Below are 27433 nucleotides of genomic sequence, written 5' to 3' on the forward strand. Positions count from 1 at the left end.
TATTTCATTTTTATTTGTGCTTCATACACTTCCTGTCTTAAAAAAAATGGCTCAGTGCAGTGCTTGCTTTAAAAAAAAAGTCTTTACTTTCTTTTTTATACCATTTAGCTTTATCTTCTCACTGACATCTATGTGTTTCTGGCTTTCCTGGCTGTCTTATTTTATGCCCAGTTGTTTGGTGAGAGTCCCAGTGTGGCTCAATGTATCCTCAAAGCGTTGAGTACAACACTCTGACATCACCAAGAATCATTTGTAGCATAGGCTCCCATTTGTCATTCTAGGTGTTTCTACTTAACTCTGGTTTTTCAGATAGTGGATGGATGTTTACTTTTCCTAAAAAATCAGATGTCTGGGTAAGTGAGATTATTTCAATGCCTCCCAAGAAAATGGACCTGCTACGAAGAGGAAGGCTTTAGAACTGTGTTGTCTGGGATGGTAGTGACTAGCCACGTGTATCTACTTACATTAAAATTTATTAAAATAAAAAATTCAGTTCCCCAGTAGCACTGGCTAGATTTTAAGGACTCAATAGCCACATCTGGCTCTTGGCTGCTCTATCAGATGGTGCAAAAGACATTGCCACCGTCATGGAAAGTGTGCTGGACAGGGCTGTTTTAAAGGATGAGGAGGAAAGGTTTCTAGACCTATACTTAGACTATTAAGATGGAAGACATGATGAGCTCCAAAAGACCAGTCCCAAATTCTCACTATCTTATTTTTAAGCAATGGCATCCTAGAGTTTAATCTTCATATAGTATCAGTAGCTCTAAGTTCATACGGTAAAAATCCACCTGTGGGGAAAATGTCCGGGTAACAGCAAGAAGCTTTAATTGTGATGGTGGTTTTAGGAGTCAGACCGAGGAAGTGACAGTGAGGGTTAAGGCTGAATCTGTCCCTAGCTACACTCTGATTCTTCTGTGACAGACGCGATGACTGAAAAAAAGGCATAAATCCCATTAAAAAAATAATGATTCGATTCTAACCCAATATGGATCTCATAAACTTTTTTCTTTCCTCATAAGGTAGAGTAATCTGTTAATGGGAAGGACAGAGAATAAGTTTTCAGGGAAATAAATTATTTTCGTTGGCAAAGAGCAACCACCTTTATTATCACATTATCATACTAGCTAATACCATTGAGTGATTGCTGTGTGCCGGCATTTTACATGTATTTGCTCGTGTAAGTCATACAGCAAACCTGTTAGGAAGGTATGTGGCTTATCCTTGAGGAACAGAGGCACAGAAAAGATCAGAAAGTAACCTCAGTGACAGTTTATATGCAGGAAAACCTGAACTGAAACCGGGCAGGCAGGCTCCTCACTGTTTCCATCTGCTACATCCTACGTGCTACTGATGAACTTGTGAATTCTTGACCAGCTGGAAGATTTCATAAAATATGGCCCTAAAATTCTACTCAGGATCATTCAATATTTCTTCATGGGCTTAGAAATGTTCAGTTCAGAAGTTACCAGACCTGATTGTTATCATGAGGCACAATTCTCACTTAAACTAAGGATTTTGTAAGTGCTGGTGACTAAAACAGGCAACAAGTTCACTTTCCCGCCTTTGCAAGTAGACAGAAAACACAAGAATAAAGTGTAAAAAGCAGAAGGGACAGAAACTGCTGCAAGAAAGGAATGCTCTTTTAAAATGGCAAAATGTCTCTTTCTTCTTCTTTTTTTTCTTTTTTTTTTTTTTTTTAACAAAAACAGTACTCCCCAGGACATCTCAGTTTCTGTTTTTGTTCTACCAGGACTGTAATATTTAATTAACTTCGCAGCTGGATCAACATATTGATGACATCTTAATCATTTTTCTTAAATGTTTCAGTGGAAATGATCTTTCCATCAATCCTTTCCCCATTCCTCCTGATTTGCACACAGAGATTTTTTTTCATCAGTGCTGATCAACTTTATTGGGAAATGCTTATGCGTGTTTCTTTGCCAAAAAACTCACTTCTTCATAAAACTCCTTGCCAAATTGCCCACTTCTTCATAATGCCTCTTTTTGAATCCTCTAAAAGTTGCTGTGTAGGAAAAAACAACTGTGGATTGTGTATAGTTACAGAAAATAAAATACTTAAAAATGGGTATAAGTTGAAAAAGAGAAGCTGACTTTTATGATTAGAGTGAATGCTTTGGATAACTTAAAAGACATAATGTATACTTGGGACTTACTCTCAGCTCTGGCTTAAACCAAGGAGGCAGTAAACCACATGTCATTGATTCTAAACCACAGATTTGTTCCCCTTGTAATTTTTCTGCTTACAGTTCCTGTCCTCAAGAGGGCTGCTGTGAGGTGGCCATCGCTACCTATGTGCGCAATGCAAAACTTTCAGAGTAGGTGCCAGAGGCTTGGAAAAAATCCTGAGAGAAATAGGAGAGCATTCATTTAATATACGCTACATCACCAGTGATCCTGACAACACACAAAGTATGGTAACACTTGGGGAGGCAAGTGGCGATTCTGCATTGAAAATAAATTGAAAAGAGTCAGTCTCTTAAGTGTACAGACATTTAGGAACAACTTAAATCATTTATGCCATTTATACTTTCCCTATTAAACATGATAACAATATATGTCTAAATTCAGTTAAAAAGGACTCCTTCACTAAAGTTAAAAACAAAAATCCTGGGTGGTAAGAAAGCATAGTCCCAGAGTTAAATTCCCACTATTTTTGCTTTCTTAGTGGTACATAAAATAATGACGTGGCTTACAGTGACATCATCTTAGATTTGATGAAACAGCATGACATAGTGTCTTAAAACATCCATCAGATAAACCTGGGATAAGTCCCCAATCTTTTACTTCTCATTACTTGTGAGTCCCTGGATGTATTACTTTACATCCCTGATTTTTAATTCCATCACTTTTCAATGAAGATATAAAAGTACTTATATATATGTGTGTGTGTGTATACATATATTAGTGCAGATTCAATAGAATAATGCAGGGAAAGCACCTCACACAAAATGCTAGCCCTTAGTAAGGACTGTAAATGCTGGCTCTGGCTATTTCTATTTCTTGGATGCTGAGTTTTCTTATTTGTCAAGTTCAGTATAAAATTTCCCATCTGATCTCATGGGGCTATTGTGATGCTGAAAGACAATGATGAACCTCTATACAAATTAAGATAATTTGTAGAAAGCATGAAAAGATAATCTTATATACAAATATGCTATTATTATTCATAATTACAGAAGCAATTGGTACTATTAAATAACAAAGATACTATCTCCCATGGTTACGAGCACCCTGGTGCAAGAGAAGATTTATTACCTGCATTCAAGAAGAGGTTGAAATGAGGAAGAGATGGAAACCTTTTCTGGACAGTAGAAGAGGTGAACCTGAGATGAGATCATCTCTCAGGTCTCTTCCACTTGTAAGATTTTTTGAAATTGAGGATCAATAAGTTTTATTAAAATTGTGCATTGCATCAAGGTGGAGGAAGGTGTCAAACTGGGAATGTGTACTAGGCAAGTACTTGACTTGCTGTGGAGCAGAGCTTTAGACTTCCTGCTCTTTACTCTTTTGGCTTCAAGCCCCCCCGCCCCCCTCCCCGTCTTCTCCAACCTCTCCATCTTTTGCGCCTATCCTTTCCTGTCCTTTCTGCCATGAGCCCACGTGTCTTTTGGCTTTCTGTGTCCCGAATATATCTAGGGCTGGTAATGGTGAGAAACTCCTCAGCTCTGTGTTTTGTTTCCCTTAATTTTACAGATGGGGGAATTGAGAAGGGGAAGAAATGCTGACCTTGGCAATGATTCTCAAATTAGAATTGTAAAAGTGTTTTGGGCCTCATCTGCTCTCCCACTGGCTAGTCCAGCAAATAGCTGTCCCTTCCAACCCCCTCGAAATGTTTCTCATGACAAACAAGCTCCATCATAGACTTCTGATTCCTGAAATCTAAGCCTTTACAAATATATTTTTCCTTAGCAGATGAGGAACTTTGAAAAGTTATAGTGAGCCAGACGGGTTTAAACGATTCATCTGGTATGTTGAAGCTAATTAGACATGCAACATAAACACTGCCATGATAAAAATGGACAGAAAAGGCATTTCACAAACAATGTGACTATAAAACCCGACGTCTGATAAAAAAATGTTTAAAAAGAAACAGGGCTGTGCCAAGATCAGTTTCCAAAGTCCATTATTTTAAGTGCGATATTGGCACAAGGAGCCCAGTCACTGAAGAGCTTGATGTTCTAGACTGGAGGACTCGAGCTAAACACACAAAGAGGAGGAGCTCACAGGAAGCATGGGCCTTCCCCGGCCCTTGTCCTTGGCTCTAAGCTTGTGAACTTTTCTCAGAACTTAGCTTATTCTGTAGGCACCTCACCTTGCATGATTTTGGGGTCTAATTTCTTTGCATGTCCTAAGATTTCAATTGACTTTCCCTTCAGGCTTGCTTTTCAGAAGACGAAGAAGTTGATTTCATATGAATCAACAGAGAGGTGTGGAAAAATTAACTATGTGTATTTCCAAGTCTGTTGGGACACCATGATATGTTATAATGAGGAAGCAGAGACAATTTGTTCATTCAAAATTTCCATATTAAGCAGTTTCTATATGCAAAGATGGGGGGTAACAAAATGAGGGAGACAGGACCCTGGCCTCTTAGAATTACTGCAAGAAAGTCAAGACATACAGAATAGTTATACTAATTGGTAACAATGTTCAGTGCTAATTCTGAGCAAATAAAGCCAAGGCCCATATTACTATTTTTTTTTAACATACTTAGGCTTAATGGAAAATGTAATCCCAGGGTGGCAGGAGTGGGAGAGAAAAAAATACAGTGAAGCAGGAAGGAAGGAGAATAAATACCAGGTGGTACATTATTAATCTGGCCGCAACTTGATTTAAAAAAAAGTTGCAACATGTCCAGTCTTGCTGGAAAAGTCGTGCAGAAGCACAAAGCCTTAGAATAATTATTTAGCCTCTAACTGTCAAAGTTGGTTGCAAGGGTGTATTCTCCCAACATAACACATTTTCTACTACAGGTTCAGCTGCAGGCATTCAGAGGAGACTGCATGCTGTAGGTGGTGTTTAAACAGAGCCTTCAAAGATTAGGAGGGTTTTGACAGGTTCTTCTGGAGGAAGGACATCCTCCCAAGACAGTGAAAGTGCTCAGCAAGGACTGGGGCTGCTGGGGAACAGCTGCTTTGTCTGCACACTTACATGAGAATCAGTAGACCCCACACTCAATAGGCCTGGTGTCCTGTGCCCTAGTTCTATCCTGGGTGGAGATCTAGAACATTTCTGCCTACGGTTTCCACAAGTCTCAACCAAGGCTTGTATAGATGTTCTTAGCTGATGTTCCAAGCTGGGTTTTCATATCCAAATATCTGTTCTTGGAGACTGAGGAGGGTTCATGAAGGAAATGCCACATAAAGGAGAGCTTCTGAGATAAAACCAAGTAAAGATCAATTTCTAATGGGCAGTACATATTGCTAAAGAATTTCTAATCACTTTTTTCCTCTCTCCTCTGCACCAAGAGAGTATGGAATTAACACCAAAATAAAGACAAAGGACGATGATGACATTTAGGGAAATAGCGAATCCAAACAAATGTAAAACCATGTTTTGATTTAAATTTTTTTTTCTCTTGGCCACTCTTCCTAAAATTTGAAATTAATTTAAAATAGTCATTAATTCAGTCATTCAAGAAGTATTTATGTTATGTAGAAAGACAGCCATGAACAGCCAAGGAAAGAGGGAAGAAGGAGATAAGGTTCAAGGAAAAAATGCCCAGTTAGAGGGTCTCACTCGAAAACAACAAAGGCTTCACAGGGAGGTAAGTTCCTTGCCTATCCGGACCAGATCAGACAGGTCCCACCAAGACCCAGTGCCCGTACAATCCAGCAAAACGGAGAGCCACACAGACCACATTTCATTCAGCACGGCCTTTTCTGTGTGCATTCCGGGAAACGACATGCGCACCAAGAGGAATGGGTGTATAACTAGAACTATCAATCAAATGACCTCACCCTGTCAATCAAACAGGTGCCTCCCAGCTAGGACCTGATAATAAACCGACCCCCCCAGCCCACAAAAAGTTTGGAGCCTTTGTCTACCTTGACACTGGCCCACTCTGCTCTTGGAGGGTATTCAGATAAAACTTTTACACTGCTTTGCTATTGTGCTTCTGCCTTCCAGTTCTTTGTTTTGGAGGGGACAGGAACCGAGGAGAATAAACTCTACCTGTAACATTTACGAAGTACCAACTATATGCTAAAGATTAATCCTAGCTCTGGTATTTTACCTACAATTAAATATTTTCTGTCCTATAATCAGGATAAATTAAAGGATAAAAATGAGAGTAAATTTAAATGCAAAAATCAGACTATGGAAGCTACTTCATCTGGGTCTTTCGATTAGTTATTTTAAGACAAATAGGACCTACATAATCTGATTCTAAATGTGTCTATTGTATATTTACATTGCAGGCTTTGTTTAAACAAATGGAAGCTCAAGAAACCTGAAACCATTTCTCCATAAAAAGACACACTCTACTGATGCTTTAAAATATATATTGAGGATAATCCAAAAAAAATACATCTTTGTATGCAAACTCAAAAATAGAAATCACAGGTTCTCATACTTACAACAGGAAAAATTTCAATTAAAAAATGTGGAATAATTGGTATAATGCTTTTTCGCTAAATTTATCTGCTACCTTAACCATTTACTATACCACCAATAAAAGAGAAAGAAATACATTTAGTGCAATATTACAAGAAGAAAAAATTTTATTTGAACACCAAATTCTAATTCACGAGAGTCATATGATGGGTTAAACACTTTTAAAAAAAATACTGCCTCTTCCATCATTAGAACCTATGTTGGATCCTCTCATTCAGGCCTCCATGTCTTTCCCGTTTTGTATTCTATCATTTTGTCTTCCTCAGCTAATTATGCAGTTTCTTCATATCTAGCTTCTCATCAGCTAAGTCTTCCAGCAGGTTCTAATTTGCTGACTACCTCATGCATTGAGTTTTTATTTTTAATTATAATATTTAGTTTGATCTGTCTTAAAATTTCAAGTACCTTATTTATTTATTTACTTTTTCCGTGACTGACTTAGAACTCTCCCAGACTATTCAGTTGCTTTCAGTGAGAGGACTGGTGGGGGTGTCTAGTTCCCCAGGGTTTGCCTCCTTGAATAAATCCAGGCCTTCCATGTATATCACATTCCATGTAAAATTATACCCTGAATTGGTGCTCCTGGGAACATTTATATAGCTAAAAATGTAAGTGGTCATGACATCTACATGGATTGCAAAATAAAGGCTGCCTCCTGGAATTGCAAAGTCCTCAATATCCCCAGAAATGAAAGACTAGGTACATTAATCATTTTAAAAACTCACTGCAACAGAATGTTATTTTCAGATTATAGGTGAAAATAAGGAGGCTCAGAAAAGTTCAGGCACCTTCTCAGGGTCAAATGACTAGTTAGTCAGTCCAGAGCCGAGATTTGAATGCTGACTTGGTAGACAGCATTCTTTGCACCATTCTTCTTGGCTGCTGGGACTCAAAAGGCTTGCTTTGGGTGGGTGCTTCCTGCTCCCTTGCTGTTGGGTTGTCAGCAGGTTAGAACACCCTGCTAAGAAGGCCAAGGGTGGGATTAAACACCAAAGTGAGCCAGGGAATGTCATTCTGTCCCGTGACCACTGATCACCCCTTAGTTGACCATTAGCAAGTGTTTGCTCTGACTCTACAAACAGAGGCCTAGAGTTTTGTCTGCAGAAATGCATTATCCAGAGAGAAGAAACTTCATTTGGAATGTCATTCTTATGTAAATTTTCCCAAATGGTGCCTTTTTTCCAACTCATTTGAGTTTCTGGAAATAAAAGTTAACGATGTTACTAAAACTCAGCATAGAAATGAACTACTCTTTATAAAAAAACATTTTTAAGCCTTTAAATTACACATGGGAATTTCTGTCTCTCCTGGAACATGAGAGAAGGATCATTTTTAATAGTACTTCAGGATCAAATGGAAAAATGGGGAACAACATTGTGAAGAAAGGTATTGGGATTTCTTTCCCTCCTTCCTTCTTGCCTTCTATCCACCCATCAATCTGCCCCACCACCACCCCAACCACCTGTGAAATGTCAGGCCCTCAAGGAGCTTCTATTCTAGTGCAGTTACCCTAGTGGAGGCTGGAAAATAAGTAAGTAAACAGAGATACTTTCAGACAGTGATAAGGGCTAACAATGAAATAAAGCATGGAGATGAAATAGGGAAAAATGGGACTTGGCTAATTTTAAAATAGGGTCCTGAGGGACTGCCACTCAGAGGGGGTGACCTGAAGGAGAGATCACCAGCACCCTAGGAAAAGGCTTTCAGGCAGAAAGGAGTGCCAATGCAAAGCTCAGAGGTAGGAAGGAGGTTGGCCTGCTGCACTCAAAGCAGATGCAGAAGGCTGGTGGGCAGGAGCCAGGATCAGTGCCTAGAGGGCCTGGAACAAGATGTGAGAGGTCTGCAGCTTCAGAGCAGTAGCTCGTGTGCATTGTGGTCACAGGCTTGGGTTTTATTCTCAATATATGGGAAGCTATAGGCAGGTTTTAAGCAGGGAGTGATACAGTCTGATTCATACCCTTCAAAGATCACCTCGCTGCTGTGGGGCAAGAGTAAGCCCAGGGAGATGAGTTAGGGGAGTCATTTAGAGCCCAGGTAAAAGGTGTTGAAGGATCTGACTGGAATGGTGTGGGGGGATGGAAGGAACAGAATGGAACAGAATGCATTTTGAAGGCATAGCTGATGGGACTTGTGGCACCGAATATGGTGTGTGAAGGAGCAGAGTTCAAAGATGACAAAAGGCTTGTCTTGCCTTTTAGCTGCCTTTGGGACAAAGCCTCAGATGAAAGAAGAAACTGCTAAGTAACTCAATGGAACCTTCCTGGCAAGTCATCCAAAAGACACTCTCCCAGGATATGGAGAAAATCAGTTAGATGGTAACCACAAAGCTAGTGCCTAAATGACCAGCGATGTAGTTCACCTTTCAGAAGACACAAATTCTCACTTAGAGCCTTGCTCCTTAAAGCGTGGTCTGGGGATAGCACACATCCAATTACCCGGTTGGAAAGGCAGAGTCTCCATCCCCACTCCAGGCCCACTGAATGAGAATCCGCTCCGCATTTGCATGCGCGCTGGAAATGCAGGGGACAGAGAGGGTCTAGCTGATAGGAGGACACGTCCTTTGTTTTAAGAAATATACAAAGGCATCATGTTTATTTAGCGCTAACAACTTTAAAAAACAGAAATTGCTTGAACACCAATAATAAAACAGCAGCAATAAAAAATACCAAAAAAAAATATATCTAGCTCCCATAAGCTTGCTTCAAATCACCTTAGTTACCAGATTTCTTTCCCTTTCCGATGGTCCTACTTTCTCGTCATTTTAGTAATTGCACACCAGAGAATGGAAATCTGCACAAATCTGGTTAGCAGACTTCAGGGTCTTGTGGTGAGGAATACTGCTCTCCAGTAATATTTTAAAGGAACCGTTACTTTCTTCAATTATAAATAGAGGTCACAGCAATTTCTGCACAGACCCCTAAATGTTTTATGACATTTTTAATGAAAAAAAGGCAAAGGAGCCAATGTATCCATATATCACACACACCAGAGCAGCAAAATATTATAGAAAATATTATAAAAATCTATGTACTCAACTACATTTTCAACCAGCAGTGAATCTACCAAGAATGGAACCATTTATGAGCAGCTCATTTCTTACTTGAGTTCAAGGGAACCTCACTGAGAAGGGCACATCCCTCAAAATCTGGGTTTCCTTCCCGGAGAGGGCAGCTCAAAACAGAATGTGAATGCCATCTGTTACAAAACTCAGTCAAGATATTTTCTGGAGTGCAGTGCTGATGTCTCTGTACGGCTTGCACAGAGGTTGTTAATCAAAGTTTGGAGAGAATCAAAGTTCAATTTAAGTCAACAAGTATATATTGAACACCTATAACACTTAAGTTTTAATGAATTATGTTCATATAGAGCTGCCAAAAGTTGCTGATTGAGAAGTTTCCACACTGACACTTTTAAGACAAAATGAGTGAACTTACCTTATAACTTAAAATGTTCACAACTATGGAGATTTCACCCCACCTTTGGAGTAATAGCTGCATTATGTCTTCTTACCTCCTTCTTTTTAAATATCTGAATCTAATAATAGTGTTTAAATATCCCCTCCTCAGAGAGATCTTTCCTGCCCATCCAAACAATGACTTTTTATCCTTGTTATTCACTCACATAACCTAGTTCTTTTCTTTCGCAGCAGCACTTAGTGAGTGATAAAAATCCTTGATAGGGAAGGGTCATGTAATTTACTAATGGTTTCCACCTATAGATTGAAATGAGAAAAATCAGAAATGAAATAAGGCAATAAAAATACATGCTCTAATTTTATTGTGTGTATCTATTTGCTTTCACTTTGTTTTCCCATTGGATTGCTTCTCATGAGAACAGGGGCTGGTCTGATTTGCTCTCCAATGAATATAAGCTGCTGAGTGGAGAGCCCTTTCAGGCAAACAAAAAATATCTGTTAAGTGAATACATGAAAGTGTTAACAGTCAAGGTTTCTTCTCTGTTCCACTGATTATCACCACAGTTCTGATACCCTGATTGAAAGTTTCTTATTCATCTGCATTTTCACTTAAAACACTATATGTGTCTCGGTAGAGTATTTTTGTCTAGAAGAGAATAAACATGTTCTTTTGAGGCCTCTGATTCTAAAACTCAGTGTCCTAATCATCCCACAATCACAAAATACTAGAACCTGTTTATTGCTTTATTTCATTTCTGATTTTTCTCATTTAAATCTATAGGTGGAAACTATTAGTAAACTACATGACCCCTCCCTATCAAGAAATTTCATCAGTTACTAAAAGCTAAACAATGAAAACCAACATGTGGGTCATTTGTACCAAAATGTCCATTAAAATAATTTGTCCATTAAAATATTTTACTGTGTTAAAACCAAGTGAATGATATATTTCAAAGAAATCTGAAAAGATCCCAGTCTGTCTATTTAGAAAACTCATAAAGAACACAGACAAAAGTGACCCACTGGAACGAAGCCTAGTTTGTATGTGAACTACAGGACAGCAGGGCTAGGCTCACAAACAGAAGGCAAATAAAACCAATGGGTCACAAATAAGGAACATCCATCAAATGGAAAGAGAAAACAAATACCTCAGTCTAAACTTGTCTCTAGGTCAAAACTTCAAAGCTGCCTTTCAATGGATATGTTTAATGAGTTCACAGGGAGAAGTTGGGATAAACATTTAGAAAAATTTCTGAAACAGTCCATTTTGCTTCCAAGGGGAAAAAAGGCTCTGTGACAGTCAATGTGAATCCCCAGATCTATCATGCCTGTAAAGGTTGTGAAGAGGGACTACCATGTACCTTCCGTAAAATTCCCAGCACAGGATGAAATACCTATTAATTTCCTAAGTGTACTTTTTCATTATAAAATAAAGATTATTAAAGAAAATTTGGGAAGTAGAGAAATCAAGGGCACCACCCACAACTTTTAGTGTTACCAGAGGTCAAGGATTAAATGGTGATGATATAAATGGACAGCTAAAATAAAGTTTGCCTTCTATTCATTAGTTTAATAGACTTGTCTGTCAAGATTAATAGGAGATTAGTGTATTGTGGGGGTGTCACTGAATGCATTCAAGACAAAAAGGACAACTTGATTATAGTTATTTATAATCTCTAGCTTTCACCAATTTCATTGCTAAATAATCTGGCTCTGGGACTGAGAATGACTTAGAAAGGTGGTTTAGCCCATTTTACTGACTAAACTAGGATTCTTTCAGCTCTCAAGTCTCATCTGTAGTGGACACAGCAAATAACTCAGATTTGTAACATTCATCTCACTCCTCCTTGATGGAATATTGGTGATATAGTTGGAAGACTGTACCTCTATCAAAGGGGCATATCCAATTATCCAAAAGTTATCCTTGGTACTGACTGGTTCAGGACTGAGATATCTGGCCAACAAGATATGAGACAATGTTTGCTATTGTTTTTGGAAAGTTCTGGAGAAAGCCAGAGGAAACAAGCTTCTCATGTAACCATGTGAAGAAGCAACCTTAAAACTAAACATCATAAATGGTAGATGAGAGAAATGAATAAAAATAACCCTAGATGACATAGTTGAATAGATGGATCTATACATACTAAGCCTGTAGTTGTAAGAGAAGTGGTTTGAAAGGGCCTGAATGGTAGTAGGTGTTGACATGCTCCTTGGTTATTTTCATGAGATGTTACAAGAAAGAAGTGAGTTCCTCAGAGAAGTTCCTGGTCCATTGGTGAGACATGAGGGAATGCAGGTCATCTGGGAGCTGGGGCTGGACTTCCATGATTGGAAAAGGGATACAGCTCTGGATGAAGCCCAACACTTCAAGTGGCCTCAGTCAAGCCGCCATTAATATGGAAGAATGGCAAGGTGAGCACAAGGAAACAAAGAAGGTGGAGAAAACATGTCTTGCAAAAAATGCTGGGTATGCTTATTGGCATAAGAATGCTGGACACAAATAGATGAGAAGCCTAAGACTCTGAGGAAATTATTGCCAAAGAAATCACAGGACTAGCCTGTAAAAGAGCTTGTAATGATTCAAGCCCTAAATGGACTCTCAGTCCCCCTGAGTGACATCAGCAGCAACTCTGTAACAGACATCCCAAGTCTATCTCACATAAAACAGTGGAGGATGATAGGCAAGAAAAGGCCTGTCAGTGGATGGAGTCAGAGGCCACAGAGAATAGTAGGCAAGAATGTTTTACCCAGAAAGCAGAAACAGACTAATCAAGGAAGCCCTCATACCACCCCTAATTGTTAGGTCAAAGTATTCCCAGTGCTTCTGCAGGAGAATTTGACTATTGCTATGGGCTAATTCTTCCTTTATTTAAATGGAAGATTTTTAAAGTGAAGTTTTATTGTCCTTGAGTGTTTCTATATATGTGTTGTGTGTGTGTGTTGGTGTATGTGTAGATAACTTGTCTTTTATTATATAGATGAACAAAAGGAGCCAACTGCAGACCTAATGGAAATGATAGAGCATTTCCAGAAATCTTAAACTTGAGCTTGATGCAGTAACTGGTTGGGGACTTATAAGGGTTCTGACTACCCACTTCCGAAGTGTGTATGTGTGTTGGGTGGGCGGGGGTCCGGGGAGGGTTCTCCAGGCACCATTAAGAAATTCTGTGGCACCAGCAGGAGAATTTAAACACACCTATAAGTTAACTCAGTTCTACACTATGTCCCCAGAAATAGTATCTGATTCCCCAGGTTAAGAGCTTAATCCTTAAAGACTCCCCTTTCCCCTTCAGACACCAGTCACAAGTCCAAGTTACCACCTGTGCTTCTGACTGGCTGTAGATCAAAGTTACAGTCAGAAGTTTGGGTTTAACTAATCTGCTAAAGCGGCTCACAGAAATCAGGGAAACATTTACTTACTAGACCCCAGTTACTTATATAATGTATAACTCAGGAACAGCCAGATGGCAAAGATTCACAGGACAAGGTGTGGGGAAAACACAACAAACTTCCATGCCCTCTTTGAAAATCTCCACCAAAGCACCATGCGTTCACCAACCTTGAAGTATTCAGAACCCTGTCCTGGGTTTTTATGGAGGCTTCATTACTCAGGCAAGATTGATTAAACCATCAGCAATTGAATCAGCCTCCAGCCCCTCTTCCCTCCCCGGAGGTCACAGGGGGTGGGACTGGAAGTCCCACTCCTCCAGTCATGTGGTTGGTTCCCCTGGCAACCAGTACCCCCACCAGGTTCCGTCCAAACTTTCCCTCATTAACATAACAAAGACACCTTTTCTGCCTCTTCACTTAATAAATTTCAAGGGTTTCAGAAGCTCTGTGGAAGAAACAGAGGAAGGCAAAATATGTATTTATTTTAAACCACACAGTATCACAGGACTTTTGTTTCTTTCCTCGGGCAAAGGGAGAGTGTTTTATATTTGGCCAGAGGAGTGGACTGTACGGAGACTTAGCCGACCACCAAAATTCATTCTCCTCTTCTGTAGCTGTCTGGACCATGGCCAGCTAGTTATGTAACATTCCCCAGTCACACTTGTCATTACTATGGTCATTTAATTAAGATTTCACTAATAGGTAATGTGAGAGTACCAGGTGGGGACCTTCAGGATAGTGGACTTGCCTCGCTCACTCTCCCTGGACATAAGCTTGCGTATGGACACATCTCAAGCCAGCTTTCCCCCTGCATTCTCATGCAAGAATGCCTCGGATTCCAAAAAACTCCCCCCCGTTCACGTCACCCTTATGTCTAAGTAATCTTTTCACAGTACTCCTAGGCCAAAAGAAATACCTAATGATTCTATTTAACAGTAGTTGGGTTCAAAAAGTGTACATATGTACATCCTAATGATTTAGTAATCATTTGGGAAAAAAAATACATATAAGCTGAGAAATATTCATATTCTTATATAATTATAATTACTAATGAGATTTGTGCATCTGTTGAGCCTTGTACAACTTTGCAAACACAACTGACCTCACTTCCTAATCGACACTGATTTTTATACAATACTTGCTTTTAAAAATCACAATTTCTGAAAAACCAGCTTTGCAAAGACATGACAGCATCAAAAGGAATGTAGTGTGAGATCAAATGTTGAAACTCATCTGTCTTATTTGCATTTGGGGCTTCTTTGTTGCAATAATTAGCATTATTCTAACTAATATATTGACTAAACCCTTGGATAGCCTTCAAAAGAACATAAGAAAATGTCATGGTGAATCAGAATGAGGCATGGCTTTACCTGGCATGCTATTGCCTTCCTTAGGGCTGAACTAAAAATGTATAAGGAAAAACATGGGAGAATGAGAAAGGTACTCTCTGAGGTGTAACCATCCGAAGAGCATGAAGAGCCTCCAAATGGCCTCCAAATACCGCTAGTGTCACCCCTGTCCTCTCTTCATAATTCTAGAGTGTTCAATAGATAAATATTGAGGAATGCGTAGGAAATGAACATACAGAAACTTTTGAATAGCTTATCTATTAATTCAATATGTATTCAGTAAGCACTATGTATCCGTTACTGGTGGATATTAAAATAAATATAAAATATACAGTACCACTACATAGGGAGTCTATTCTTTTCAAACTATTCTTAGGAATAATCAATCCATTTTCCATTGACAGATTGGATTCTAAAACCTCATAAAGTTAAAAATCAAATGTCCGCTGTTTTCCACATCACTCCCTGAGGAAAAATATTGGATTTGGTGTCCTTAAACATTTTTCTTATGGACCATATTCATTGTTCATCTTTACTGGATAGTTCACACATTGATTAGCTGTGGTGTTTTTTTTTTTTTTTTTGGTTATTTTTTCAACAATTAAAGTTGACTCAAAGGAGTTATTCTTTAAATAAACTTATATATGGACCTAGAGATTCTGAGACCCGAAAGGAATGTCACCAGTGTTCTTTCTTGCTTTTCTAATTTATTCCTGGGAGTGTTCAGACCATTTTTGTCTCTCATCTTCCACAAACTTAAATCCTAGCTGTGATCGAAACATATTGTACCTGGAAGTTCTCCCTTCTGCACTAGGGGAATTCTGCCCTGTCCTGCAAGACTTAAGTCAAATATTATATTTTTGGTGTAACCTTCCACACCACCTCCAGAAGTACTTTCTCTTCTCCTTCACACTTGCCCAGCACTTTATACACATGCTCATAAATTCCTATATACTTACTGCAGTCAGAGTACTTTGTAAATTATCTAATAATTTTTGGTTTATTTGGATCCAGGGTTGACCAACTTTTTCTGTAAAAGGCCTGATAATAAATGTTTTAGGCTTTGGGGGCATAAGGTCTCTGTAACAGCTACTCAATTTTCCCACTGACATGGGAAAGCAGCCAGAGGCAATATGCAAATGGTGGGCATGGCTAAATTTTAGTAGAGCTTTGGCTGAAGGCCAAGTTGTGGCCAAAGGGCAATAGTTTATGATCTCTGATGCAAATCTTCAAGACAAGAAGGCCTGTATTGCTTATGAAATTTCCTAGGTCATTTTTGTTCCTGAAATATGCTGGATCTTCTGTAGCCATTTCTCTGAATGCTGTGGGGATACCTGAACAATAGGACAGATTTTTGACTGAAAAAAAAAAATTGTTAGTTAGCAATATATAAATCACATCCAAAGTGAAGAGGGTAAACTGCGTGTTCAAGAAAGTCACATTCAATTGGGCACTCAGATATGTTTTCTTTGGTGTATAATGTTGACCTATATGGTGTCTTATATTTCAATTGTTTGATAATACTTTTTAATAGAATTTCTAAAAATTTTAAAAGACTGGGCTAACTTTTTTTCCATTTGGAAGTCACAGCCACACTCCATCCACCTTTGCTTATGACAGTAGTCAGTTGGAACTGAATAGTAGCTATTTTTAAAAGGAACATGTAATCTCCAGTTTCCCACAGTCACCACTACTCTCTTTTGTCTCTTCAACGTTAGTCTGAATGTCAGTTGCAATTTATCATCTTCCAACTTCCCAGCTTCTTTCTTTACATCACCTATACAGTTCTGGTTGTAATTTCAGTTTACAACCCCTAATTTATGTATTAAAAATTCCTGGGTAATCTCAGACTACAGCCCTTCACTTTCCTTGCACCCATCCATGTTTTATTCCTTTCCTCTGCACCCAAGGTAGGCATATCAATATTTGTGATGAATGAGTTCTATAACTGCATGCCTCAAAGCTGGGAGGGCTCTGAAATTCTTTTTGTTCTGTGTTCATTAAACTGTCACTTCTTTCCTCCAGCCCTGGTTCTGCCTTCTGATTGTCCATAGTCTCACAGAGTATCACCTCATTTATCTACTTAGCAGTTTCTTCTTTAAAACAAATGCAAATGCATTTACTTTTCAGGGATAAACTATAGGCACCTGCTAATAAGCATCTTAAGCTGTAGTAGGAAGTCCACCTGAATGTTTACAGTAGCCACTTGCTATACCTGAGTGAATAAGCAGGTCTTCAAATATGAAGATAACTCCCTTACTATTGGCAAGATAGCCAGTGTCCTTGTGATCACTGCCTCATTGGCGGACTTGGGCTGAGTTATACCCATTGGTCTGGCCTGTCATTACAGCCTGTATTTGTGATTTGGCTGGATTGGGTCAGTGCATATAGATCAAGAACCATAATAGCAGCCAATGTTACTGGGCATTTTCTGTACCCAAGAGTATCCTAAGATATCTTACAAATATTACTTTGTTTAACCCTCACAGTATATGCATGGAACATATACTATTATTATTTATTTTATAGCTAAAGATACTGTGACACAAAAAGTTAAGTAATTTTCCATTGCCAAATGAAGGAGCATGGACTCAAATGCAGGAAATGGGATTTCACAGAATATTCTCTTGACCATTAACCTCCACAGACTCCTACCTCCACTGAATAGATGACCTTACAGCAGAACTGAGCATCTTCTCCAAACAAGTTCAAACACAAGGTATTGCTAGCAATCTACTAATTTAGATGCCATACTGAAATCTAACAGTAATACTACTACATTCCAGAACTACCTATATTCTTGTTTAGTAATGAGAAAAGTACAGATTTACTATTCCTGGGCTTACAGAACTTGGAATATTGGTAAAAATTTTAATGGGAACTTAAACAAAAATTGCACTATATTTTTTCTGGTCTATACTAGGAATGACACTGCTCAAAGTTTGATATTCTCTGGGTACTCTATTGGCTGAGATTCTTATGTTTTATGACCAAAGTGGGCATTTGGTTATAGCAGCTCTAAAATTTTTCTGATATAAAGATTAAAGTTGTGTCTTAAAACAAGGAACTCTGGGACCTCTATTTCCAATCTACCTGTGTTCTGATGGACAGAAAATGACTTTCTGGGGAGCATCTTGGGTTGTCTGGGATTACTCCTATGGTTCATAGCTAAGCAAAGCTTCTACTGAGGCATATCTCATCATTAAAAACCCTGACTTCCACGGGAGAGTATTAATTCGACCCCAAGCTTGGCTGAAAAAGCACAGGGCTTAGTGCTTCCTGACAAAACTGAGCAGCTGCTCTCCATGTGCTTCTTTAGGAATACAATCTTAAATTCATTACTGATCCAGGAATATCTTCCAAAAACATAACTGAGGGAAGATGTACTTTCGGATGATCTACCCAAAGCTACATCTAGTCCTCAGAAACAGCAAGGAAACAGGTTCTTTCCTATTTTGACATCCAAAAAAAACGAAATACACAGAATGTACACACACCTATTCTTTCTTATGAAAGCTCAGGGTTCTCACAGACACAAGGTAAGAAAAAGATACTTTCCGTGCTATCCCAGGATTGATGGCAGATCATCAGAAAGTGACAACCTGCATCACATAGGGTTGAATCTAATGGAAACACTTGCTTCTTTCACAGAATTGATTTTCAATTAATTTTGCCACAGCAGATGCACTGGTCCTTATGGAGGGAGGGTATAGGGAAGAGCTGATGAAGGTCATCACTGTGTTTCCAATGAGGATATTGTTCATGACATTATACAGTGTCTTTCTAGAAAGGCTTATTGGAGAAATTTCTCTTTAGTCTCAATATCAAATCTCTTCGGTCTCAGGCAGGATGGGGCTTCTCCAAGCAACTGGTTTCATTTTGCTTATGAACACTATGAATCATGTTTGCCTCTTCTCTTGGGGCTGAGAGGCTCAGCATTAAACACGTGACCCTTCTCTACAAAGGAGATCAGACATCAGTGATATGCTGTGACACTCTTCCTGACTTTATCTCATTTTTCAATAATTTTCTCTTTCTTTCATCTATTCATTCTATTTTCTCTTGTTATACTGAACAGATTTTAGTAAGACGTCTTAGTAAGATTTTCTGAACAAACCAACCTTGTCCCCCATGACTAATTCCACTGAGGACCCAGTTCTACCACTAAAACCCTGAAGGCTGATCTTGACTCTGCCCTCTCCTTCATGCCCATATCTGGTTCTGTCTCAAATTTATCCACTTACCACTCCCCTGCCATCACCATAGTCCAAGCCAAAGCCTCCTTCTCCTGGGATCCCACCCCACAATAACCTATTTAGTCTTATCCTTCATCCTTATCCAACCTAATCTCTGAGCTTCAGCCATGCTAGAAACTCTACATTGGCTTCCTTTTGGTCTTAGGATATGGTCTAAACTCCTTAGAAGACCTTTCAAGCTCCTAGAAAACCTGAAATGAGCACCTTTAGAGGTAACCCATGGATCATCTCTTCCTCAAAAGTACAATATTTCTCCTTCTTTTGGACATTTGCACATGCTGTTCCCTTTGGAATAGTCTTATTTCACATTCCTGGCTTTTAGTTCTCAGTTCTCAATTTATATGTTCCTTTTTTTAGGGGGAGGCTTTCCTAGATGCAGATTTGGCGACACATTCCTGTTACATCAAGAACAGACTGCTGAATTTGACCACAGTTACCGACTGGACAGTCTGTTTTCCCTGCTATGCTGTAGGAGGGGGACTGTATCTGTCTGGTTCACTGTTCCAGTCCCAGTCCCTGGCACATCATAGGCACTTGATAAATACTGGTTGGTTGATTGGCTGAAGGAGATAAATCACCATTAAAGCACCAGAAATTAGGAAAGACCCATATAAAGTTCCTGAGTAGTATATCTTTAGTGAACCCACAAACTCAATGAAACATCCTTTGAAGTTGCTCTTATTTTACTTAATGTAAAGAAATTTCACTATGTGCCCTTGCTCCTCTTCTATCTTCTAATATTTTCATGTTAAAATCAAGACAGGAGAATTCATACAGGCACATCATTCCTCATTTGATTCCTTATTCAGTTGCCACATATTTCCCACGATATTTCCCAGCAATAAAAAACATTAATCTGCAGAGATCTTTCCACTTAGCAAGGGATACTGTTGTTTAGACTTAAGGGAAGTCTTTCCTTGTCTGTGTGAGAGAAAATAGAGAAGAGGGGTACTTGCCAAGTAATTTAGAGATTCAATGTATTTGCCAAAATCACTGGTAGCCTCACACTTGCCTTGCACAGCCATTTACAAACAACTTACTCATGACATCAACAGTTTCTAGCTTTTCATGGAAAGAAGTTGTGCTGTTACCCTTTCTGCACAGGCTGTAAGGCCAGGCACTATCACAGCCTTCTATCCTTTGGCTGAAAGTATGGAAGTAGACTAGGGATGGACCAACTGGTACTTGGCTTCACTTCCTTTATTTCCTGCATTTTTGACTTGCTCATTCATAAACTCTAATGAGATGTGTCTATTTGATACATATGAGGCTCATATAGGTTACAACTTCCATAAAATTCAGACAAAATGATTAATTTTACTTCCGTCAAGCCAAACATTTTAACTCAAAGATGCCCATAGAGCATTTTCAAACTAGTTACAATTCATGGTTACTTGCAGATGGAGAGGGGATTTGCAGTTTGCCAGAGTACTTGATTTCTCAGACTCAGCCGCATCTCCTGTCCTGGGTTCTGTGAGATGCTCTGTGCTCCTCGATAGTGACTTCTGTTACTTGTAACCAAGAGAATCTGAACTAGTTGAGTAAGTCTACCTCAGTCAATAAGCTCTCAAACACATGGGCAGTCTGAGGTATGGGCTGTTACAGAGAAAATAAGAATCACTACTTGAAATTATCTCCATGGGGGAGAATCAGGGCTCCCCTTATAGAGAGATGAAGATTATCTTCAAAAATGAAAAACTGAAGAATATGAAGCCTCATTAGGAATGATGACTACTCCTGCATATAGGTTCAGCACAATTAAGTAGTCATCTTTATACATGCATACAAAGTCACCAAGGTATTATCTACCCCTTTCTAACTATGTAATATTACCAACTTAAAATTCCATTAACAGTAAAGCACTGCTTTTTTATGTATTACTACAAAAACAGAAAGAAAAAAATACAGTGCCAATTAAATGGTGAGACAAGGCTTTCTTACCACTTATTTTTTTAATTTTATCCTTCCTGAAATGGCTTTTTAGATTTAGGTAGACAAATTTTTAGCACATATCATTGTTATGCATACAAAGGGAAATTTGAGCTAAATACATCAGTTAAGGTACTCCTAAAACCTCTTTATACTTGGAGTCCTACTCTTTCAAATCACTTTTCAATTCAGTCTTTGATAACCATTGCATTTCTAAAAAGAGTGCTCAGCTATTGTCTCTAAGCTGTGAACCATCATTTGGCAAGTTTTCATGCTAGACCTTTCTTGATCTCACCAGAAGGTGTCAACAGAACGTGGTCAGACAATAACCTACTCTTCTTTCCTCAAATGGTCCTTAAATGACTATCATAACTGCCAAGAAGTTATGGTTGTTTAATCATGCAATGACAAATAACAACCATGCTCACGTATGCAAAGAATGGCAATTATGTTGTGGCTATTGCCAACAACACTTGCAAGATGCCATAAACTCTAAGCTGTAACCTATTTTAGAGATACTGAAGTGTGTGTGTGTGTGTGTGTGTGTGTGTGTGTGTGTGTGTGTGTGTGTGTGAGAAATATATCTTAGGATCGATGAAATACAATTTTAGAGACTCACCCCAGAATACAAAAAGTAAGATCTATTTAAGATGGACTTGATCATGCTCCCTTCAGCTAAACTAAGTATTTTAACTCAAGGATACTTTAAGATCATTTCCAAATTAGTTAAAACTCTCAGTTACATACATACAGAGTAGCTCAGTCGTAGAATAATCCCAAACAACAACTATTCCAATTGGCTGGTTTGGTCACATGGTTCCTCTTTAGTAAGAATTTTACTGCAAGCTGTTCTGGTCCAGAAAAGGCAGAAATTTCATGAAGGGTAACACTTTCCATTTCTCCCAGCTACATAGAAATGGAACAGGTGGAATAGATGGGATTTGAAACACAACTGGCTTAAAAACATCCTTGCCCTGCTTTGCTCCTGCTTCCTTACAAAAAATGAAATGACACAGTTGCATTCATTTGAAATACCCAAGGAACAAACTAGGTAAGGAGGTATGTAGGTTGATAAAATATTGTTTATACACCATCTTTCAATTTCTCAAACTCTTTGGGTTAATTTACAAGCTCCTTCAAATATAAAATCAAGGAATGATACCAGTAATATCCGGGAAAACAGGATAGACCTTCTGTCCTGAGATATCCCTCATACACATGCTGCTGACCTCTGCCTTCTGAGGGCAAAGGGTGTTGTCAATACAAGCAAACGTTTCTGTTCTCCACTCAGGGTCCTTTCTACTTGCCTGATGGCCACTGCTCATTGCTGGGGAACTTAATGGCCAGAGTTACACTATCACCCTTTAATTCAAGTTCTTTCCTAAATCCTTGTCTACATCCCAGCTGGGTGGCAAGACTGTCCGTGAAACCCTGGGTTGGTCTCCAGATGAGGAGTTTCCAGGGACCTGAGACTAGCCTTTGGAGGAGATTAGCAGAACTGGTGGAGCTGATGCACTGCAGAATTAAGTAGCAGCTCAATTATTAGCAGGAAATTGTACAGAAAAGAATAACACTGCAAGCTATTCCCTTTCTACTAAACAAAGCAATTACCTTTTTCTTAGTCCCTGTATTTGGAAGAGGACTTTATTCTTCAAATAAGAAAAAAAGCCAAAAATATTGTCCACTGTACATTTACTGTTAAATTAAGGAAGGCTTGGTCTTAGGGTTGTCAAAATAAATGGGATATGAAAATTTATACTTTTAGGAAATTTACAGTGATCCTGAAATGTATTGTTCCCAGTGGTAATTTAATTTCCTTACCAGTCTCTCAAGAGAAACTGGGAACAGAATATTCCCAAGTCCAAGAATTCCTGAAGAGAAGGCAGGAAAGAAGCTAATTGCTAATTGCAACAATTGGTACCAGACTGCATCAGATACTACAGAAGACTTTACAGTCCCTATAATTTTTATATCATTAGGCTGACATGACTCTGCATACACAATTGTATATACTATTGGATATCAATTTCCTATGCACCAGGGTTAGAAAAACAAGTTTTTATAAGGAAATGCTTTTTTTTAATATCCCATAATGAAATTAGGATAACTAGTACATAATGTAAGGAAATGTCTCTTTTTAACTTTTATATCCCATTTAAGTGAAGATTTAAATTCTCTTATGAGAGCTTAGGACATTTTGTTAGTGTTGTAGCAGAACAGTTCAAGTGGATCAAGTTTTAAAATAGGATGGATACTTGATCTGATATTAGAAAACTATAGATAACATTAAAATGCTTGAAGGCCAGTATGTCTTCTACAACACTGCTGTTCTCAAACTTTGTCATGTATACAAATCACCTGGGGATCATGGACACACAGTCTGACTAGGAAGCTGAAACAGAGGCCCAAGAATCCACATTTTTAACAAGCTTCTAAGTCAAAGAAGCTGAAGCTGCTGGTCTGTGGACATGATTTGAGTATAAGGCTCACCACTTGGCCTCTCCTTTTGGGGTGGGCTTTCACTAGTGATGTGTGTTAGTGATACGATATGTGGGCCAAAAAAAATGATCAACTTCTAGCCCAGAATCAGGTATGGTCTTAAATATAGCTTTTGGTTTAAGATCACCTGTCTAAAGAACTGCTAACTTCTATAAGAGCCTGCTCTCTCTTGCATTTAAAATCATTACATAATGAAGACATTGAACAACTGCTGAATATCTGTGGAATGGCAGGTGAGATTATAAATGTAAATAGAGAACCCTGCCTCCAACGAGCTTATCATCCAACAGAAAAACACTGGTGTCGGTATTTGTGTGACATTCCAAAGCAGAACGCCACCACCAAAGCAGATACACATTTCAAATCACATTCAAATCAAAGGTCTGTTTTCAGAGTAAAAGAAAATCAATATAAAACTGATTGAAACTGAGATGATTTAGCTTAGGAAACTGAAACTGAAAAATATATTATTGAGCTGTCAGTTTTTCTTTTGGAAATTTCCTATGGAAGTGCATGCCCTTTCAGAAGGGATGAAAGCCATCCCTTATTAGGTGGCAGGGGAGAGACACTTCAGTGTGCATGACAAGCACAGCTGCAGGTGTCAAGCGTGTCCTCGGTGGTTTAAGTATACTTGCTAATAGTGGTCAAGGAAATGCAAATCAATGTTACAATGAGATAGCCCCTGATACCTGTTAGAATGACTATTATCAAAAAAATACTAAGTGTTGGCAAGGACTTGGAGAAAAGGAAAAACCCTTATACACTGTTGGCGGGGATATAAATTGATACAGGTGTCATAGAAAACAGTATGGAGGGTCCTCAAAGAGCAAAAAGTAGAACTACCATATGATCCAGCCCACTCTCTTCTGGGTATATAAGGTCATGAAATCAGCACCTCAAAGAGATATCTGCACCCCCATATTCATTGGCATTACTCACAACAGCCAGGGCATAGAAATAACTTGAGTGTTTGTTGGAGGAGGACTAAGGAAATTGGATTATATATATAAGCATGCGTGTGCATGTGTGTATCACAATGTGTATAAACACACGCACATACATACAATTATTCAGCTTTTAAAAAAGAGATCCTTGCCATTTGCAACAACATTGGTGAACCTGACATCATGCTAAGGGAAATAATCTGGGCACAGAAAAAATGCGGCATAATCTCACTAATATGTGGAATTTTAAAAACTTGAATACGTAGAAGCAAGAGTAGAATGGTGGTTAACAGGGATGGGGAGGTAGGGGGAATGAGGGGAGATGTTGGTCTCAGGAAACAACATTGCTGCTATGGAGGATGAACAAGTCTAGAGATCTAATGTAGAGTGGGATGATTATAGTTAATAATGCTTTATTGAATATGGGAAATTGGTAAGAGTAGGTTTTAGGTGCATTCACAATAACAGCAAAAAAACTTTGTGAGGAGATGATCTATTGATTAGCTTAACTGCAGGAATCACTTCACTGTGTATACGTATATATGTCATGATGTTGTACACCTTAAACATGAAGTTGTACACCTTCTATTTTTTAAAAAAAGGTGGCTGGCAGAGAAAAATAATAAATGCTGGTAATTAAAAACTAAAATTAAATATAGTTTTGACTTTCATATACAATTGAAGCACTTCCTAAAATTATGGCACTTTTTCTCCAAAAGCTTTATAAAAATATATCTCTCAGTCAATGAAATCAAAACAGCATTAGGGCTGATTACTTGCATCTGAGAAAACAAGATGTCTTTGTTATGAATTCTAGACTTCCTTGCTGCCATGGCCGTACAAGTGCTTAACTGGAATGAAAATAATCCTGCCACACCTTAGAAAGGCTCAAGGGGCTGGAAAGAGAGCCAAGATATTAGAAATCCCTCTCCACTCCCACTGTTCTCCTTTCTGTCAAATTCATCAAAATGTACATAATCCGTACACATTTGTAAAAGTACACTCTATTTATGTCAAAGTAAACTTAAATTTGGAGCTGTATGTGTCTTTTACATAATGCAGCTCATTGTTTCCCTGAGACATGAGGGTGAGATATTTTGATACCTGGGGTCATGCTGAGATTATTCAATTTGAGTTAGGTAATTAAGAACAGATTCTTACTACTAACGCTTGATCAACTTAAATTGTTCCTATACACCAAACACTCCTTCTCCCTGAGATTTTGAAATTTAATATCTTGTAAAATAGGAAAAGCCAAAAATTATTTCTCTTCCAGAATGAGACATGATTATAGCCTTCTGAAGCTGCAGCTACATGACAAAACTAAGCCAATTTGTTGGCTTATCTTTCCCCTTTACCGTGTCAACTACTACTTCGTTCTCTTGTTGGAAAAAGTCTTAATATTTAAGACAAAATGTGCTCTAAATGAAGCAATTAGTACTCTTAAAACATTTCTAAAAGGTAGCTTTAGTGCAGAGCAAAAAGCATTGAATTAAAATGTCTGAATTTGAGTCCTCAGTTCTTCCCATTTGCAAACTTAGTAATTTCAAGCATCTCAGAGGTTGAGTCTCATTTGTAAAGTCCCACAGAGACATGAGGCAAAGATAGCATAAGATAACACATATGAACCTTTGAAAACTACAGAATGCTACAAATGTGTTAGCTTTGCATTATATTAGGTATCAAGAGAAGCAACCATAAACATAACCATTAAATAAGACATGTTGACATACACTTAGCCAAGACATGGTAAACTGACAACTTCTGAGCATAGAGATCCCCATATCCTATTTTTAGGGATTTGTTTCTGGGACCACTCATGGCACAAATTTCAGAATCAGTCAGGAGACAGAAATAGTACCGGGTAGTTTAACAGACAGGATTTAAGGTCAAGAATTGTTAAGCAGATATTGGAGGACTGAAAAGGCAGAAAGGGAGCACCAACCAGTATCACAGGGTGATGGTTGCAGGGAGCAGCTCTCCCAGGCTCAAGGGAAGAAGGGAAAGGTTGGAATGGTCACAACTTAAGGAGGGACCCTCACCTCTAAGGAGAGGGCTCTACCTGGCGGGTGCTGATGGCTCTGGAACTGGTTTTGAGAGTGGTGGAAAAACCACAAACTGGAATCAGCTTAAGCTATTGAGAGAAACTGTCACTACCTGGATGAAGAAGCGCAGTTGAAGCAATGCTCAAAGGGAAGCAAACTTGCTTCTTCTGTATTCTACCTCCCAGTCACCCTCTCATGTGTTTACTGGAGCCAATGGGTATCCAGTTGAAAATGACAAAATGCGGTTGTGTGGTTCCAGGGTCAGAATCACAACGCAGAGTGCAGAAGGATGCACTTGAGCCTAAGAAACGATGTCTTAATAACTAGCACATCCAACTTGCAAATAAATTTTGCTTTTCAGAAGACTGTTTTAAAAGACATTAATTTCATTGTTTTTGTACTGGGCATGCATTCTTCAGTTAACCACAGTTCCTATCATTCCTCATTATCATATTTGAGTTTGAGCCTTCAGATCATAGTTCCAAATGCCCCCGATTCCTTGGAAGATGGTGTTGGTGTGGCCCATGCTCAAATCTTGTATTCTCCTCAGGAAATAAAGCCAAGGACCAATGGGAACCATCCTTTATTAGGTGTTGAAACTCAAAAGAATTCAAAGGTTAAGTTGATTAATATCTTCAATCATATCCATACTCACAGAAATATCATCGCCATTATGATATTACTAATATGCTTATATATATTTATACAATATAAATTACTATAGTACTTTAATAATATTTATTATTAGGTTACTATACGTACCATTTGAAGGCTTTTATGGCAAACACTGAACTAGGTGATTCATGTATGTTATGTTGTTAATTTACTATTTTTCATAGCTATTATTCCCCACATTTCACAGAAGAAATGCCAACTTCAAAGGTTAAGTGCTGTATCCAAGATTCTACCATTGGCATGTGGCAATGCAGGGATAAAATTTGGTCTGGGGGATGTCACAGTCCAAGAT

General features: G+C 38.6%; 1 protein-coding gene across 1 annotated transcript in view; it reads right to left on the reverse strand.

The window, feature by feature from the left end:
* Positions 1-27433, reverse strand: part of RARB (retinoic acid receptor beta) — a 708617-nt gene that overhangs the window by 427763 nt on the left and 253421 nt on the right. The window lies entirely within an intron of this gene.

The sequence above is a fragment of the Manis pentadactyla genome, chromosome 14, assembly GCF_030020395.1.
Source record: "Manis pentadactyla isolate mManPen7 chromosome 14, mManPen7.hap1, whole genome shotgun sequence".
NCBI classification, from domain to species: Eukaryota; Metazoa; Chordata; class Mammalia; order Pholidota; family Manidae; genus Manis; species Manis pentadactyla.